The 17,088-nt window shown below is 36.6% G+C and overlaps 1 protein-coding gene across 1 annotated transcript in view; it reads left to right on the plus strand.

Moving 5' to 3' along the window:
- Positions 1 to 3,719: 3,719 nt before the first annotated feature.
- The window catches only part of tafa3b (TAFA chemokine like family member 3b), a 99,472-nt gene continuing 86,103 nt past the window's right edge, over positions 3,720 to 17,088 (plus strand). The window contains exon 1 of the mRNA XM_084390429.1: positions 3,720 to 4,794. The gene's annotated coding sequence lies outside the window, so the exon portion shown is untranslated. The remainder of the gene's footprint in view (positions 4,795 to 17,088) is intronic.

A 17,088-nucleotide genomic window follows, 5' to 3' on the forward strand; every position in this document is an offset into this window, starting at 1 on the left:
CGTATAGTGGGTGGAGCAAAAGGGGAACACAAAGAGAATACACAGACAAGCACCACATCTTACCCCAGTAACAAAAATAACCATATGTCCTTATGGACATAACAAGAATTTATAAGTCATCAAATTACTGTAATTAAAGATCACAAACACAGCTTTGCTCTGATGACCCCTTTCAGATCTGTGAAATATACAAGGGCAGAATGTTGGCTCAGAGAGTCTGTTTGGTCAATTAATTGTGTGTATAGTTCATGTTTAGAAGTGTGTTAGACACAGAGGTGTTGAGGTTTTTGTGTTGTGGAAGGAGCCATTGACTTGATGAGTGCTGACAGATGAGTTGACACACCACCAACACCACCATCCTTTCCTGTCTCTAGGGCTAAAACTGTCTACTGACATTTTCACTCTCTATTTGCTCTTATGTTTAAATCAGAGGTCTTAAACAGAGTGTCTACCAATGTTTTCTTTTTTTGGGGGAAAAATGAAAATATGCTTTAAACAAAAATTCAATCTGAGCTAATATTACACATTCATTTAATATTTAAATGCAATGTACATTATATAGCATAACTGTACATCAGTAATAATAATAATAATTTTTATGGTTTTGCAATATAAGGATCATAACAAAGTTAAGTTAACAGAAAAATTCATTACATAGCTCTCTGGAATATTCAGCTGATCAGTCAGAGCATTCAGCAGTCTGACCAGCTGTGTTTATCTTATACGAAACAATTGGCCTATAGCAACATTAAAATAACAGTTTAAGTTAAAATTATTGCTCATAAATTTTTTTGTGTGTGCATTTTTTACCGAAACACTGAAACCGAAATTAAAGTTTCTGTAATAAAATTTGGGTAATTAAACTTTTTATGCTGTTCAAGATAAATTAAACCAGTCATAGTAAAGTTCTTCGGCAACGAGCTGCCTCTAGCTTAATTTTTGGTCACGGTGAAGTGCGTTCACATGTTGACGTTTACCTGTTGTAGCGCATTCACATTGTGTGACAGTCACTGACACAGTCAAAATGCATCATCGGAGAAGCACTAATAGTTGCCGCTATTTCGGTTAGTGACCCTCCAAAAAGTTATTTTGTTTAGCAAAATTATGTCGCTTCACTATATATACTGTATATATACAATTATAAGCCTAATAATTAAAATATATATATATATATATATATATATATATATATATATATATATATAAAATAATTTCAACTTTATAATTTCTAATTGTTCATGTCCATGTATACATTAATATAATATAATATAATATAATATAATATAATATAATATAATATAAAACTTAGAATACAAATGAATCCTTGGCCTAGTTTAAATGCTTCTATATGCTTCCATCATTGATCATTATTTTCCTGTTTATCACTGCAAATCTGCTTTGAAACAATCTGTATTGTATAAAGCGCTATAAAAATAAAAATGACTTGACAATACATATTTGTACAAATTTAGCTATTTTTTAAACTGCCTTCTTTGCTCATATTACTGCACTGCATTGTTTCAAATCAGCTTTTCAGAAAATGCAAGTTTCAGTGTTACAGTCAGCATGTATTCTGTTATCAGTCTGAGATGAGTGTGTTAATGTCCATACACGTAGCAGTAATATACAGCTATAAGACAGATAACACAAGTTATGTGGTTAGTAAACATCATGTATTCAGATACAATGAAAATTTTAGGCAAAGATTACAGCTTTGTCACACGCATTCATTGTTTGTTCTTACTTTCGATTTTCGTGGACTTTCAGTTTCATGTGTTTCTTTGTCCAAGTTTCCCGCCAGTCGTCGATTGTCATGGACACTCGTTAGATCATCACACATGTTCATTATCTTCTCATTATCACTGTGTATTTAAGTTGTTCTGTTTCATCCTTCAGTTGTCGGTTGTTTGTGTTGGACACACTGTTACGCCTGATTACCTGCTTACTTATTAAAATATTTGAAAGTTTTGTGTGTCAATCCAAAGATGGCATCAGTCACTCGTCATTTTTATGCTTCTACTGTATGTCTCTCTCTCTGACACAGCTGTTAACCCAGCACGGCCCCCCCCTGTTAGCCTTTAGCCCAGTTGTGTCTGTCTAGTAGCACTCCTGCTGTGAAAGGGTCTAATGCAGAGCAAACAAACATGTCAACAGTACATTGACTCTGTCACACACACGCACACACATATCGGTCTGTATGATAGGAGATGCCACTCACTAAGATATCAGCAGTAAAAATAGAGATCTGTTTTGGTCTGAATCACATGTGGGACATTGCTGAGGTTTATAAGCTTTAAACAATGGCTGACACTCAGATTCAGGTATTCTCAGTGGCTCAACATGACAGACCAGCCCATAAAACCCACTTTGACCCAACAGATGGATTTGATTTTATTGCTGTTCTGAGACCTTCCGGCCTCATCTAATGCTGTTACAGGAAGTGCATGCTCAACTGATCTTAGATCAGACCAAAGACACACTCCACCAAAGACTCTTGGGAAGAGAAAGAGTGAGAGCAGAGATGGTAAGATGTCTCTGAAAAGCTTGACTTTGAAATGTAATGGAAAGCATTAGTTACTTTCAGGTCTAATAAACTTAAGCCAAATGTATCGACAAAAGCAAATGCCTTCTGAAAGGCTTTTAACAATGTCTACCAAATGTCTTTTTCTCCTTCTCTCTTTCTCAGTCTGTTCTTTGGTCTTTCTGCTCATCTCTTTGCCACATCTCTTTATCCCTCATAACTCGTTCATTCTCTCACCAAACATCTCTAGTGGCAACTTGTCCACCCTACACACAGCGAGCGTTATAAATCACTTAAGAAGTCCAACACATATGTATCATTCTTTGTGACTTCTATTGAATTTCAGCTGTGGGGGAGGCACTCAGACGATAGAGCCAAGAGTGCTCAATCTTCATCTACTGAGGGGGGCTCATTTTGTCAAATGCCTCCTTGGTGCCAAAATGAGACCCAGGTGCAATGGACATTTCACTTGATTCAGTGGCAATCATTGCAAATTGTACATTTGGCTGAAGTAATCAATAAGGCAGTCATGTACTTCTGTGACCCTCAATATAGTTTGGGCTTTTATGTTCCCATAATCCCAGTCAATAATGATCTCCAACACAGTATAATGGACTTTTTTTGGATAGCTAAAATAACTTGAATCAGCTGAAACCGGAAGTCAAGATAAAAAAAATTTTTTTTAAATGGCTGTGCCCGCTCTTAAATTAAAAATAAGGTGGATACTATGGCTTTCATTTCTGAATTGGTATTTATTCATTTAGCCCAACTGCGTAATTTTTTTATATAGAAAAAAATAACAACAATATAATCTTCACTTCATTAAATATTAGAATTGAACAATTGAGGTGTCAGGAGCTTAAAAATATCTTCAGATTTTGCATTTGTGATGATTTACATTTAATTTATCTATGACTTATTTTTTGAAGGCCATGACAAATTTACAAATACTAATTTTCAATAATCAAAACAAAACCAGCCTTGTCTATTTAAGATGCTGTACTTCGGACAATGCTAGCAAAAAATAAGATGAAGTAATTAAAATAAGGGGACACAAACCTGTAATTATGACAGATATGGAATTGTATGTCATTTTAATAAGGATAAGTTACCATTTTAACAGGGTTAACACATCCTGGCCACACAACTTTATGTATTTTTAATCAAATATGTAAACTTAAGTATAAAAAGAATTAAAAAATAAAATTAAAAAATAAAATTCTCGTGGAGAAATAGTTTCTGAATTTTTGGTAACACTTTAGTTTAGAGTCAACTCTCACTTTCAACTTGCTTAACATGCATATTACTAGGATATTGGCTTTTTATTACTTATAAAGCACATATTAATACCTTATTCTGCATGATCATATTCTACATCCCTTAATCCTATTCCTAAACTTAACAACTACCTTACTAACTATTAATAAGCAGTAATTAGGAGTTTACTGAGGCAAAGTCCTAGTCAATAGTGAGAAATGGACCCTAAACTAATGTGTGACCTGAATGTTTGTTAACGTGTTAAGAAAAGTTTCACTATTTAACACATTGTAGTTGATGTCAGCTTTTTATTGTTAAATGTAGTAGTAGTTGTATGTAGTTATCAGGGTTTGTGCGTTTAAATAGCATGTTTAGCTAAGTCTAATGCCACTCAGATGAACCTGTAAAATATTCAAAAAGAACAGATAAAGGAATCGGTTGGCAGGATAGCTGTCACACACGCCGCTGTGTGGCGCTGATTCACTGTGCGTTGGGTTCCTTCTGACATCCCTGGAGAGCACGCAGGGATCGAGTCGGCGCAGCACAGCGCTCCAGACCTTTGCCTTCAGCACCGGCAGATCCTGCACAGAGCGTGCACCGTATCCAGCGCGGACAAACACCGTGAAAACAAGCCCAGCAGGATACTACGTGGGGTGATGGCTCCGTTAGAAACATCTCTGTGCTTTTTAAACCAGAAGCTAAAGCTCTGATGTGAAGTTTCACACCGCTCTCCGTTGAGTTGAGATGAAGATCTGAGACGCTGCGAGAGAAGGAACTTTGCGTCTCCGCGCACCCGGACGCCCTGCAGGGACATCGGGCGCTTCTGTGATCAGAGGACTGAACTTCTTTTCTGTATTTGTGGGTTTCTGACTCTCTCTGACATAGTAGATATAGGAGGGATCCTTTGGTGCGGATTGTTGAAGCCTCTCCGGTTCGTGGATGGAATAACTCATAATGGAAGGGCAATGAGACCCCTCTCTCCTGCTGGGCAATAATCCGGACCACCGCACTAACAGGTATGCAGCTTTCATTATTTATTTTGGTTTGACAGAAATTGACACTTAGATTTGCTTAAATGTTTGGTTTTTTTTCCTCCCAAGATGTCCACAAAGAAGAATAAGGTTGTGTTTAGTATTCCACTTAGTATATTTAGTCCACATAAATAAATAATAAATAAACCCGTAAAATAAACGGGTATTGCCTGTTTTAGTGATCCATGACAATTGCTTCAGTGAGTCATGCATTCGGATCGTGACCGGACGCGGGTCACTGAAACTTAATAGGTAGGTTATAGTCTGTGTGTAAACCCGAGAATCGCCCTTGGAGCTTTAAAGCTGGACTATTTTGTGTCAAGCGTGGTTAAGAAGTAATACTATAGAGTAAAAAGGGCAATGAGCTTGATGAGTTTGCGTGTGCGCGCGCGGGAGAGCGAGGGTGTGTGTGTTGACGGTGCATGTCTTCTTACCGCATTAACAGTATATTCCATGTTAAAGTCAGGCTTACCCCTGTAAATCAGCTTACCCTGGTTGGGAAGAGAGTAAAAGGTCTCCGGTCCCAGTACACGGAGCCTGGCAGGCTGGCACGCGCATCTAGATGCGCCGTCACGCGCATACGGCCACCAACTCACTCAAGTGATCTACTGATGGCAAGTCCGTTTCATTTTGTCCATCATTTCCTTTCAAATCAACAGTTTAAAACGATTCAGCTATCGTTAATGACAAAACACGTACACTTCTGTGCAAAAGTCTTAGTCACCCCCCACAAAAATGGTTTTAAGCCACTTATTTATATCTTTTGCTGAAGTGTGTCAGTAGGAAATATCAGCTTACATTTCCAAACATTCCTTTTGCCATTAATTGTAATAATCCAGTGAGATTTTTGTATGCACAAGGAGTCTGACAACAGCTGACACTCCACATTGAGATCTGATCTTACCATCATCAAGTCTGTATGGGATTACATGAAGAAACAGAAAAGACTGAGACAGACTAAATCCAGAAGAACTGTGGCAACGTTTCCAAGATGCTTGAATAAACCTAAATGCTAAAATACTAACGTGCCTACGTTTTTGCACAGTACTGTATATCGTATTTATAATGTATATATAGAGTCGTATTTCCAGCACTTCTTTTTAAATAATTTTTGCAGTAAATTGCACCAATTAAGATAAAGTGTTTTATAAATCATCAACATCACTTTGGAAAAGATAAAAGAAAGGGGAAAAAAATGAATACTGCTGAATATGGCCATATAAATTTGTAGTTGGAGCTATAATTTGCGCAGTAATTGCATTGCCTTGGCTGATGTGGTTGGCTGATATATCTCCCTTTAGGCCACAGTGCGCATTTATTCTCCTCTAACAGAGCTGGTTATGTGTTTGCTGTGAGGGAGGATGTTGTCGGGAGCAAAAGGCTTAGGAACACACAGATGCCCCGCTGATACTGGCTGCTGAAATAATCCTTTGTGAATCACAGCTGAATGTAGAAGTTTATTTGATTTGGCTCTGTTGTGTGCAGGTCCTGGATCTACTGTTAGTGTGAGAGTGGTTTAACCCGAGCACTTCATGCGGGACAGGCCTTGCTATGCTGATAAACTCATTCTCACTCACAGGATGGATGTGAAAGACGCTGCCAATGGTTGAAAAGGGGCAAGGGGCAGTGTGTCTGTCAAATGCAGTGATCTGCCAGTCCTGACACCCAGAGCAAGTTTAATTAGCCTGTAGATTGACAGGAAAGTGAAAGACATCATAGAGAGGGAGGGGCAGAGAAAGAGAGAGAATGTGCTTATTACATTTGACTTGCACCATCTGAGGTGGAACATTTGGAGACCTTTAAGAGCCTGGTGTAGTTTTAATGCCCCAAACCTGGTTTGAAATATTTCTTTCCAGTCATAATCAATCTCTTTTTCTTAATTATCTTTCATGCCAAGAATTTGTAATGCTAATGTTTTGGTTAGCTGCTAGCTGTTGCTTATTTTTCTCTCATTATCTCATTACCAACTTAATACACTCGAACTGCACGTGCATTGTGTGTGTGTTTGTGTTTATTAAGATGTTTGGCTGCATTATTGTGTGTGTTTTCACAGGCTATTAACTGTGACAAATAACCGTTACTTGTTGGAATGGCTGATGTCTGGGTCAGAGCGGGAATCTCGGGTTTCTGTAGCTGGTTTGGGTTACAGTTAAAATGATTTGAGTGTAGTCAGCTGACCAGACCCTGTTCGTTCAGTCCCACTAATTTATCGAGTGTGGTGTGAATAATTCATCAAAGCCTTCACAGAGAACCAGTGTGTGTAATTATATGTTTGTGCCATTGTGCGTGTGTGACTATCCACTCACAGCAGCAGAATACAGGTGTCAGTTCAGTTTTAAAGTGCTAAAATAAGTTACATTTACATTTGTAAAAAACGATATGATCAATAAGTTATGACAACATATTTATTTTTACATTGCTTTAACTCATCAAAATAAGTTAAGCAATTTTCAGCTTTTTTTTTCTAAATTATAATCATTTTTAAAATCAGTTTAATGTTGAATTACAAGTTGATTGTACTTAAAAAAAATGAAGGCAACAACTTTTTCTTTTCTTGGTGATTATATTTTTCTGCAAATTGAGTTTTTGCACCTGTTCTCCTCTCATAATGTGATGAAATACTCTATAACATTTCTTTGATGTGTTTGGAGTGCAATGAAAAATGAAGAAAATGATTACTTGATTTTTTACTTTATGGCATCAGCGTCTGAATAGGAAGTTATATAAAATGAATGACTATCAACTATTAAATAAACATGACAATGCTGTCAAAACGTTGGCAGAACAGTCTGTTGTGGATCTGCAGTTACTTGAGTGTGATGATGACTGTAGGTAAAACAGTTTATTTGGCAGACATGGTCTATAGTTGTAATGAGGTCAATTTTTTACGCATTAGTTTTCAAATTTTCCGTAAATGGTGAATTTGCAAGTTTATATACATTGATATGCCTTCATAAAGTGGGTTGTAAATGGATTGATTAAACAGAATTATTGATACAAAATGTGTTGTTTAGAAGGTAATTTGGAAGAAAGAATGGAGAAGTTTGAAACTTCTGAATATTTATGCATGAAGGTTTCATGGCTCTCATATTGGGGATTGGTTATTTTCAGTAAATTGCTTTGTGTGCAGCTGAGCCGTCTGCCAAAGTGTTGATTAATGAGAGAATAACAAAACACCAGACAGATGAAATCTGCACCTTTCACAAAAACAAACACTCTCTGCGTCAAACCTCATCCTACATTATGATCCCATCATGTGGAATCACACGGAGATGATCTCCCAATGAGAAACTAAGGGCAGGGATGACCACAGCTTCACTCTTCACCTCAGAGTTTACCAGACCTTGGCTGAGACACAGAGAGATAGAGAGCACTTTATTACTGCAGTCGTCTCGCCCTCCTTTCTTTCATTCGGTCGTCATTTCTGTCTCACAGGACAAGATTAACATTACTGTCATGACACAGCCTCTGCAGGAATCAAGAGATAGAGAGAAAGAAAGTAATAGAGAGTAAGTGACCCCCAGTGTTTCCCGAGGTGAAGCGTATACATTAAATGGATGACTTGCTCAGTCACAGGGTGAGCTGGGTGGAGAGGTTGTGTGTTAGAACGCGTGTGTGTTTGTAGGTTGAAGTATTTATTTGTTGAAAGAATCTTTATTTTTTACAGTGAGCGACTGCTAAAATAACTGCCTAAAAAAAAGAACAGGTAAACAAACAAAATAGAAATAACCAAAGGAGAATGTTACTCTTTTATGCTCAGGAGACTTGATATAGTTATCAGTTATGCTTCATTTAAGTTTCAACTTTATCCAAAGTGTTTCTCCTGAAACAAAAACAAAACTAGACGCAGATGCGGCATACATGTATAGCATAGAACATAGCATAGCATCCCAGAAACATTTGGTCTTGGGAGAATTCAATGATAAATAATTGTGTTCATAGTGAAATATCTGACATTTCATTGCAGATATTGGTATGTTGGCACAGTGATGTGAAGTTGTGTGAGTCTTTTTCTCGGGAGAGAAATTAGAAGCAGGAGACGTCAGCAAAGTCTGCATTTGATCTCCGCTTTATCACATTGCTGCTGTTTTTATAGTAAATGTTAATGTTATAAAATTGAAGTCGACTATAAAGTGAATGAGAATCTAATTTAAATTCAACATATAATACATTTTTGAGTATTAAAGGTAGGGTAGGTAATCATTTTTCTAAAAAAAAAAACATTCCAAATTTGTTTAAACTGTCTTTATATACCAATACATAATTAAAATGTAAGTACTCTGAAAAAGAAAATATAAAAATCGCGTGACTGTAGACCTTTTAATCTGCAATAAACACAGCTCATTATTTCCATTCACTCCACCCCCTCCCTTCTGAGCTCCTTCCAAAGCCACGCCCCCAAAACACATGAACGTGCGACGCCAAACGCTCAGGCTCAGCTGGAACAAGACGCATTTATTACCTGAGACGAGTGGAGAGGAATGAGCGCAGTACATACAGTGACATCATGTCAGAATCACATGTAATAAAATACCTAACTTTATCACTATGAATATAAACAAATAAGATTTCTTTTAGTACTCACTATCAAGCTAGCATATCGATAATGGTAAAGTTTCATTCGGTAACGAGCTATATTTATAAGGCAAAACTAAAAACAGGTTGCATTGATACACGTTTTTCCATTACCATCAGTTACACTGTGATGAAGATGAATTTCGTGTAAGATTCATAACATATACGGTGTTTTGCATGTAAGAGTTTCCATGATGAAAACATTGTTGACTCTAATGAAGACTAACGTACACTCCGAGTCCGGAGACAAGTACCGCATCGTCGGTTCGAGGACAGGTCCGGGGTTGAGGGCGAAGCAGAGGAGGTCGTTCAAGAGTGCAGGCAGGGTCCGAGGAAGTAGTTTTTGCCTTGTTTGCCTTCGCTGACTGCATGCAGGTGCTTTGAGCTGAATATTTCCGGGAACGGTGACATGTGATGAGTGCACGCAGGGCAGCGCGCGCAGTGGGGCTCGGGGCGGGCACGAGACATGAAGGCATCTGATTGGTTCTTTACATTCGCACCGAATGGCAGTGATTGGTCAGAGTTTTTACTGTCCTGCAGCTGCTACAGAGGTCTGATTTCTTTCATTCCTTTTTCTAAACACATAATGTATTGACTACTATCAGGATGGAAGGACCATTTCACCCAGTATAAAAAAAAGTGTTTCTGAACAGGATTACCTACCCTACCTTTAAAGGGATACTCCACTTTAAAATGAAAATTCTGTCATCATATACTCACCCTCATGTTGTTTCAAACCTGTATGAATTTCTTTCTTCTGCTGAACAGAAAGGAAGATATTTAGAAGAATGTCAGTAACCAGACAGTTTCTGGTCTCATTGACTTCCATAGTAGGAAAAAATATATACTATGGAAGTCAATGAGACCAGAAACTGTCTTGAGTGGAAATGGACGCTACTTAACATTTAACAAGTTACTAAAAATTACAACAAAATAACTGTGCAAATAAATGGACATACAGTGAAAACTTGGAACCTTATTAACTATGCATACCTAACATGGGAACACCAGCATTGTAAACATAATCACTTAATTTTATACCATTAAAATGTATTCAGATATAAATATATACTACAAGGCATTTCTATTTTGTGATTGATACTTGAAATTTTAACAAACAACTTAATACTACTTATTTATCTACCTTTAAATATACTTTAATGTTTCTGAAAAAAGTCTCTGCATGTTCGTTATTGTGTTTGAAAGATGTTCACCAAGGCTGAATTTATTTGATCAGCATTACAGTACAGTAAGGTTGTGAAATATTTACTTTTTTAATATATTTTTAAATGTAATTCCTTCTTGTTTTGGCAAAAGCTGAATTCTCAGCTGCCATTACACCAGTCTTTACGGGCAGTCAAGGACTAGTGGTTAGGGAGTTGGACTGGTAACCCATAGGTTGCTGGTTCGATTCCAGAACCGGTGGGAAATGACTGAGGTGCCCTTGAGCAAGGCACCTAACCCCTAATCGCTCCCCGGGCGCCACACAAAGGCTGCCCGCTGCTCTGGGTGTGTGTATCCACGTTTGCAGTGTGTGTGTGTGTGTTAACTACTCACTACTCTGCTCCTAATGTGTGTGCATTAACTTGGATGGGTTAAATGCAGAGGTCAAATTCCAAGTATGGGTTACCATACTTGGCCGTCACGTGTCACTTTCACTTTCACTTAGTGTCACATGATCCTTCAGAAATCATTCTAATACGCTGATTTTCTGCCCAAGAATCATTCATTATTACTATCAATGTTGAAAACATTTGTTGTGCTGCTTAAGCTTTTTGTGAAAAACATGAAAATTCTTTTCAGGATTCTCTGATGAACAGTATTTATTTTAAAAAAGAAATCTTTTGTAACATTACAAATGTCTTTACTGTAACATTTGATCATTTTAATTCTTGCTGAATAAAGGTATACATTTTTTTCTGTAACTGTATAGCGCTCATTTATACGTATGACCTATTTATATTTATTATTAAGTTAAAGCTTTAACTTAAAATAAATTATTTATTGTAGAAATCCCAAATAAAATTCTATTTAATTCATTATAGCCATTCACTGTTGCTGTTGATGTTTGAGTGATGTTCAGATCAGCACACCTTATGTATGGCCGCTCTGTCCCTGCATCTGTCAAGTGTGTTATAACTGGACACATCTATACACTTGTGTTCTAGTTTGAGTATCATAGTGGGTTTGTATATGGTGCTTCTGGCTGAGTTTCACTCTATAGGTCCCTGATGCTGTGGCTACTGATCTTGTTTGCCAGAATTCAGGCAAAACAAGCACCTCTGAGCCTAATTACACCAAACCCACTGTCTGATGTGAATTTTCACTTAAAGGGGTCATAGACTGAGAATTCAAATGTTCCTTGATCCTTTGACAGTTAAGAGTTAATTATATATTCAGGCTTTGCAAATTATATGGATCTGCCAGCAACGCCACAAACATGTAAGTAATCTTGTTTATTCTAATGCCTGATCTGTGATCAGTGATTTCTGATGTATTTATTCAAGTTCAGATTATCTCTCAAAATATTGTTCAATACTGTTTATGCATCAGTAAATCATGCCAGTGACTAAACAATCAACTTCACGTCGTTTTTCTTAGTAGGATGAAAATAATCTTATTTAAACTGTGATTAAATTATATAAAGAAAGCGATCAAAGAACGCTCCTTTTTCAACTGCCCATGTCAATCAAACAGCGCGAGTTTATCTGGACACTTGCCAAAACTCGTTGAAATCTATCATCACAAAATCATGACGCTGTTACAATGTACAGTACGAAGCTCTTACTGTATTTACATCGTGTTTGCATTGTTATTTGGTGAAAGCCAGAGGTGTAAAGTCCAGGTTCAGAAAGTAAAAGTCCTCCTCAGTAGCTATTGTACCAATCACCTGGATTTGCTAATTAGCACAGTTTTTCAGCCAGGAGATAGAACTAATTAGTGAAATTCATGGGTGGAATAAATATACAGCAGGAATTTTACTTTCTGACCCCTGGACTTTACACCTCTGGTGAAAGCATTCGTGAGAGTGCCGAAATCGCGTTGCAGTGATAAGATCTTTTCATATGCGATCAACAGACTGTCCGTCATCTGCTCAATGCTCATCACTGCAACCTTTCATGTGATGGGAATAGATCATTATGATCAATACTTTTCACGATTCCTTAATCTCAATAGCTGTAATAGTAAAAACGTAGTAAAAGTTTTAGAGAGAGTTCCACATGTAATACTAGCTATTTCATATGCAAACATGTCAGCCAATCACAGCAGTGAGCGTTTACACTGAAGTTTCACAACAGACACGCCCCTTAAAACAGAGCGTTCAAATCAGAGGCTAAAATTAGGCTTGTAAAAATGCCTTTTATTTATAAATTATGACAATTTTTTATGTTAAAATCATATATAATCAAACATTATATATAAAATAATAAAATAATCCAGTCTATGACCCCTTTAAAGGGGTGGTTGATTATGATTTCACTTTTCTAACTTTAGTTAGTGTTTAATGTTGCTGTTTGAGCATAAACAACATCTGCAAAGTTACAATGCTCAAAGTTCAAAGCAAAGAGATATATTTACTTTTAAAGAAATTGCTTTTAAAGGACTACAACAAACGGCTGGTTGGGACTACACGACATTCCTCCCGGGTTAGTGACATCACCTACCCTAGAACTTACATAAGCCCGCCCCCGGAACACGATTTATAGATTGTCAAGACAGAATATGCTAATCAATGACTAGAAGATAACTGTACATAAGCTACATAAATTCATCAACTAACCATTCAGAAACGTTGTCTACATGTTGTCACTTTTTCTTGAGTCTCTCCATCATTGTCTGACTCTGGTTTGAACATAAAAGGCTACAAGTTTTTGATATTCTTGTCTGTGTGTGTGTGAGCGCAAGCTGTTGTAGCTCTGCCCTCTGTGATGGGAACAGCAGTGCATTTGCATTTAAAGGAACAGACACAAAACGTTTTTGCTCACCCTCAAAAAGTAACAACTTTAACATGCTATATAAAAATATCTGTGGGGTATTTTGAGCTAAAACTTCACATACCCACTCTGGGGACATCAGAGACTTATTTTATATCTTGTGAAAGGGGCATTATACCACCCCTTTAACACACATGAACGGATCAGCCAGAATTAAAGCAAACAGTGGTGAAGGCTTGCTGAAGGATGATGCATAAGAATGGATCCACTTTGAGGTTTATTTTAGGACAAACACGTGTGTGACGGCCATCAATCATTCAGTTTGAGGTTTTCACTGGACTTACCTAGACTCAGTCAAGCTGTAACAAATAGCAAACTTGCTAACAGGGAACAACTCTGAACTCTGAACCCAGCTGAACTCTGGCTAACGTTCTGTCAAGGTTCTCTCAAGGTTATGAGCAAACATTCTTCCAGTAACATTAATAGAATGTTGATTCTAAGTTATTTGGTCTGAGGTTCTAAAAATGTTAAAACATTAAATAAAAAATTATTTATACATTGTTCATGGAATGCTTTTTTTCTGAAACATTTTAGTTGCACATTTGTCTAACATTTTTTTAATGTTACTACTTATCAGAATTAGAGATGCACCGATATAAAAATTTTGGCCGATACTGATAACCGATAATTCTTTATATTTGAAAGCTGATAACCGATATATTGGCCGATAAATCTAAATCCAAATTTTATATAGTTTTTGAAAGCATGTTTACAAAAGCAAGTCTCACCATTAAAAGCTATGTCCCAAGCACACAATTATAATGTTTTCATTATAATTTTATGTAGCCTATATGACAGACTTGTGCTGCATATGTTGCACTTAGCTGTATTTTCCGTTTTTGAAGTGATTCCAAGCATGTTTCAAGCAATTCAAAACCATTATGGGGAACATTGCGCATCTGAAGTGTCTCAACGGAAGGAAATAATCCATTATTTATCTGATTTAATATAACAGGCACATTTTCTTATCGGACCGAACAATGAAAAATGAACCGATACAGATATGGTGGCTGATAAATCGTACATCCCTTATCAGAATGCTCAGATACATTAAAAAGTAAAGTTCCCATTTTAATTTTTTTACATGTTTCAAACGGTTTGAATGTTCAGAGAACATTCCGAAAAATAACATTTCCATAAATAAATGGCAATGTTAGCAAAATGTTTTTAGAAATGATTTGTGTCAGCTGCAAAGGAAGCGTCCCACTGTACCTCTCTTTCTTAATTGTTTGTTTGCTATAATACTTAATTGTTTCATTCTGTCTTTTTTCCCTATTTTCTTTCTCCCAATCCTTTTCTCTCCTCTCATGTATTTTGGTGAGATACAGCTTTCATTCAGAACAATTTGTTTTCAGTGAACCACTAGGTTTTTCTCTTTGTCTCTTACTGTGTCTAGTTTTTCATTTTCTCTCTCTCTGTCTTTTCTCTGTTGTGAGGGTGTTATGGGAATTCATGCTGGAAAGAGGACTTTCTGCTTCAGGGCTGAAAAAACAATGAATATCAATTTTTTTTTTTTTTACCTTCTTTTTTTCCCCTTTACGTTGAGTGTATTTTTCCACTCTTTTTTTCTTGTGTGTGCATAATTCCAAATGAATAATCAGATATTTTTTAGCTATATCAGTAGTAACATCACTGCATGCTTGGGTAATTTTAGTTAAGTGAGTTCTGGCATTTCAGGTCATTAATTACAAACACACAATTGCTTTAATCTCATGATCTGGTCTTAATTAACAAATCACTTGATTTATTGTTTGATGCCTGTCTCTTTCAAAGTGACTCACAGTACATCTAATGCCGATGGGGTTAGGGTTCTTAATTAAGGGCAGAATGGTGATAAACTGGGGGCTTGAACCCGCAACCTTTATGTCAGCCTCATAGATCCTCAACCATTCGGCTTCCAACATCCTTTCCTCAGAACTCAACGCTCTAGTAATTTAGCTCGTCTATCATGCTGATCTCATAAGATAATGTGAAGTTTGTAGACGTGACTAAATATTATTAGTATTAGTATGAGTATTATTAGTATATTAGTATTTGAGTTCAGATGACTTCATTTATTTTGTTCTATGTCTCATTGAGAGGTCTCTGAATGCATGTAGATGTCCTATAACATTCTGGAGTTGAATGACTCAAGCTCTGGGTCGTTCCGCAGAGAGTTCTCATGATTACCAGCCCATAATTACGCTGATGAGAGACCGTTATTAACAGCACATTCGTTCACCCGTCTCATCATTGCGGACCTAACAGATTACACAGTTACCAGCTTGGTGGACGATGCTGGGAATCAAAAGTATCTGCTAATGCCCAGCTGCGTAAAATAATTAAAATACATTTTATTTTATTTTGTTTTGTTTTATTTTGCTTCCTTTTTGTGTGTTTCATATTTTGCTACTTTTTTGTTTTGTTTTAGCAGTAATTTTGGGGATTTTTGTTGTGTGCCATTTTTTTTTCTCAGTCAGAGTTTTTTGTTGGTCTTTTGGTATGGTGAAGTGATATGGATCTGTAATGTGGCCAAATGCCATTTCCTTTTCAGGCAGTTACTGTATAGAATATTAGTTAACACCTTCGGAATGTTTGTCAACCAATCAGAATCAAGCTTTCAAACATACTGTCACTGTTCTTAAATACTAAGTAAATAGCTTCCAACTTATTTTCCCCCTAAACTCTGTGGTTTAATTTTGTGTGAGAATCAAGTCACAGAGTTGACAGGCTGTTGCAAGATCCCTACAAATCTCCATAGACAATTTCTCATTCTTATTTGACACACCATATTTACTGCCATGGAGTTACATGGTATGTGTGTGTGTGTGGGTTGTTTAAGCTGTCTGAAATGAATTTGGACAATGCAGTGCTCTGACGTTGCTCAGATCCCCGGGCAGAGTGAGGTGATATCCCATCATCCTCTGCTCTCAGGCTTCGCAGCGCATCTGCAGCCGTTTGATAAAACCTCCATGTATCTTTCCAGTCTTTTCTGATTCTCTGACATGTCACACAGCAAGACTTGCTTTGACTTCACTCTGACTAGAGCGCTCACGCACATCAACAGAAAGAGCACCAGAGGAAATGGAGAAAAAAAAAATTTTCCCCCGTTTTCTGTCTTCTGTTCGTCTGGTGTGTCGCTGAGAAGGTTTGTTGGATGGCCTACAGCTACAGTGACATGACAGTATGTGCATCATATAATATCAGCTCTAAAAAATCCGGTCTGCGATTAACCTAGCAGTCAGAATCTAGAAAATGAAAAAGTCTGTTTTAATTTGCAGTTGTTAAAGAGCTGAAAATATTTAGAGGCCAAATTGTTTGGTTTCTTTTTTTATTGTGCGAAAGTTCATGTTCTTATATATATATATATATACACACTGTATATATATATGTATATATATATATATATACAGTATATATATAAGAACATGAAATGTGATATATGTGATAAATGATATAACATGATATATTCTCTCAATATATATTGAAATGTTTGTTTATTTTAATAATTCCCATTTTTATTATAGATCTTAATATTTGAAGATTGAAAGGACAAGAGAAAAATATTTAAATCTATACCTTAAAATTATTTGAAATGCAGCAAAATAAACGTTGAAGTCATGATAAAAAGTTTCCAAGTCAGTTTTAATCCTATAAATATGTGTATAAAGAGTGTGTTTTCTGTAAGAGGTTCTCATGTACTGTAGCGTAGTCTTATAATGAGGATAAA

This window comes from Rutilus rutilus (genome assembly GCF_951802725.1).
Source record: "Rutilus rutilus genome assembly, chromosome: 19".
Classification (NCBI taxonomy): Eukaryota; Metazoa; Chordata; class Actinopteri; order Cypriniformes; family Leuciscidae; genus Rutilus; species Rutilus rutilus.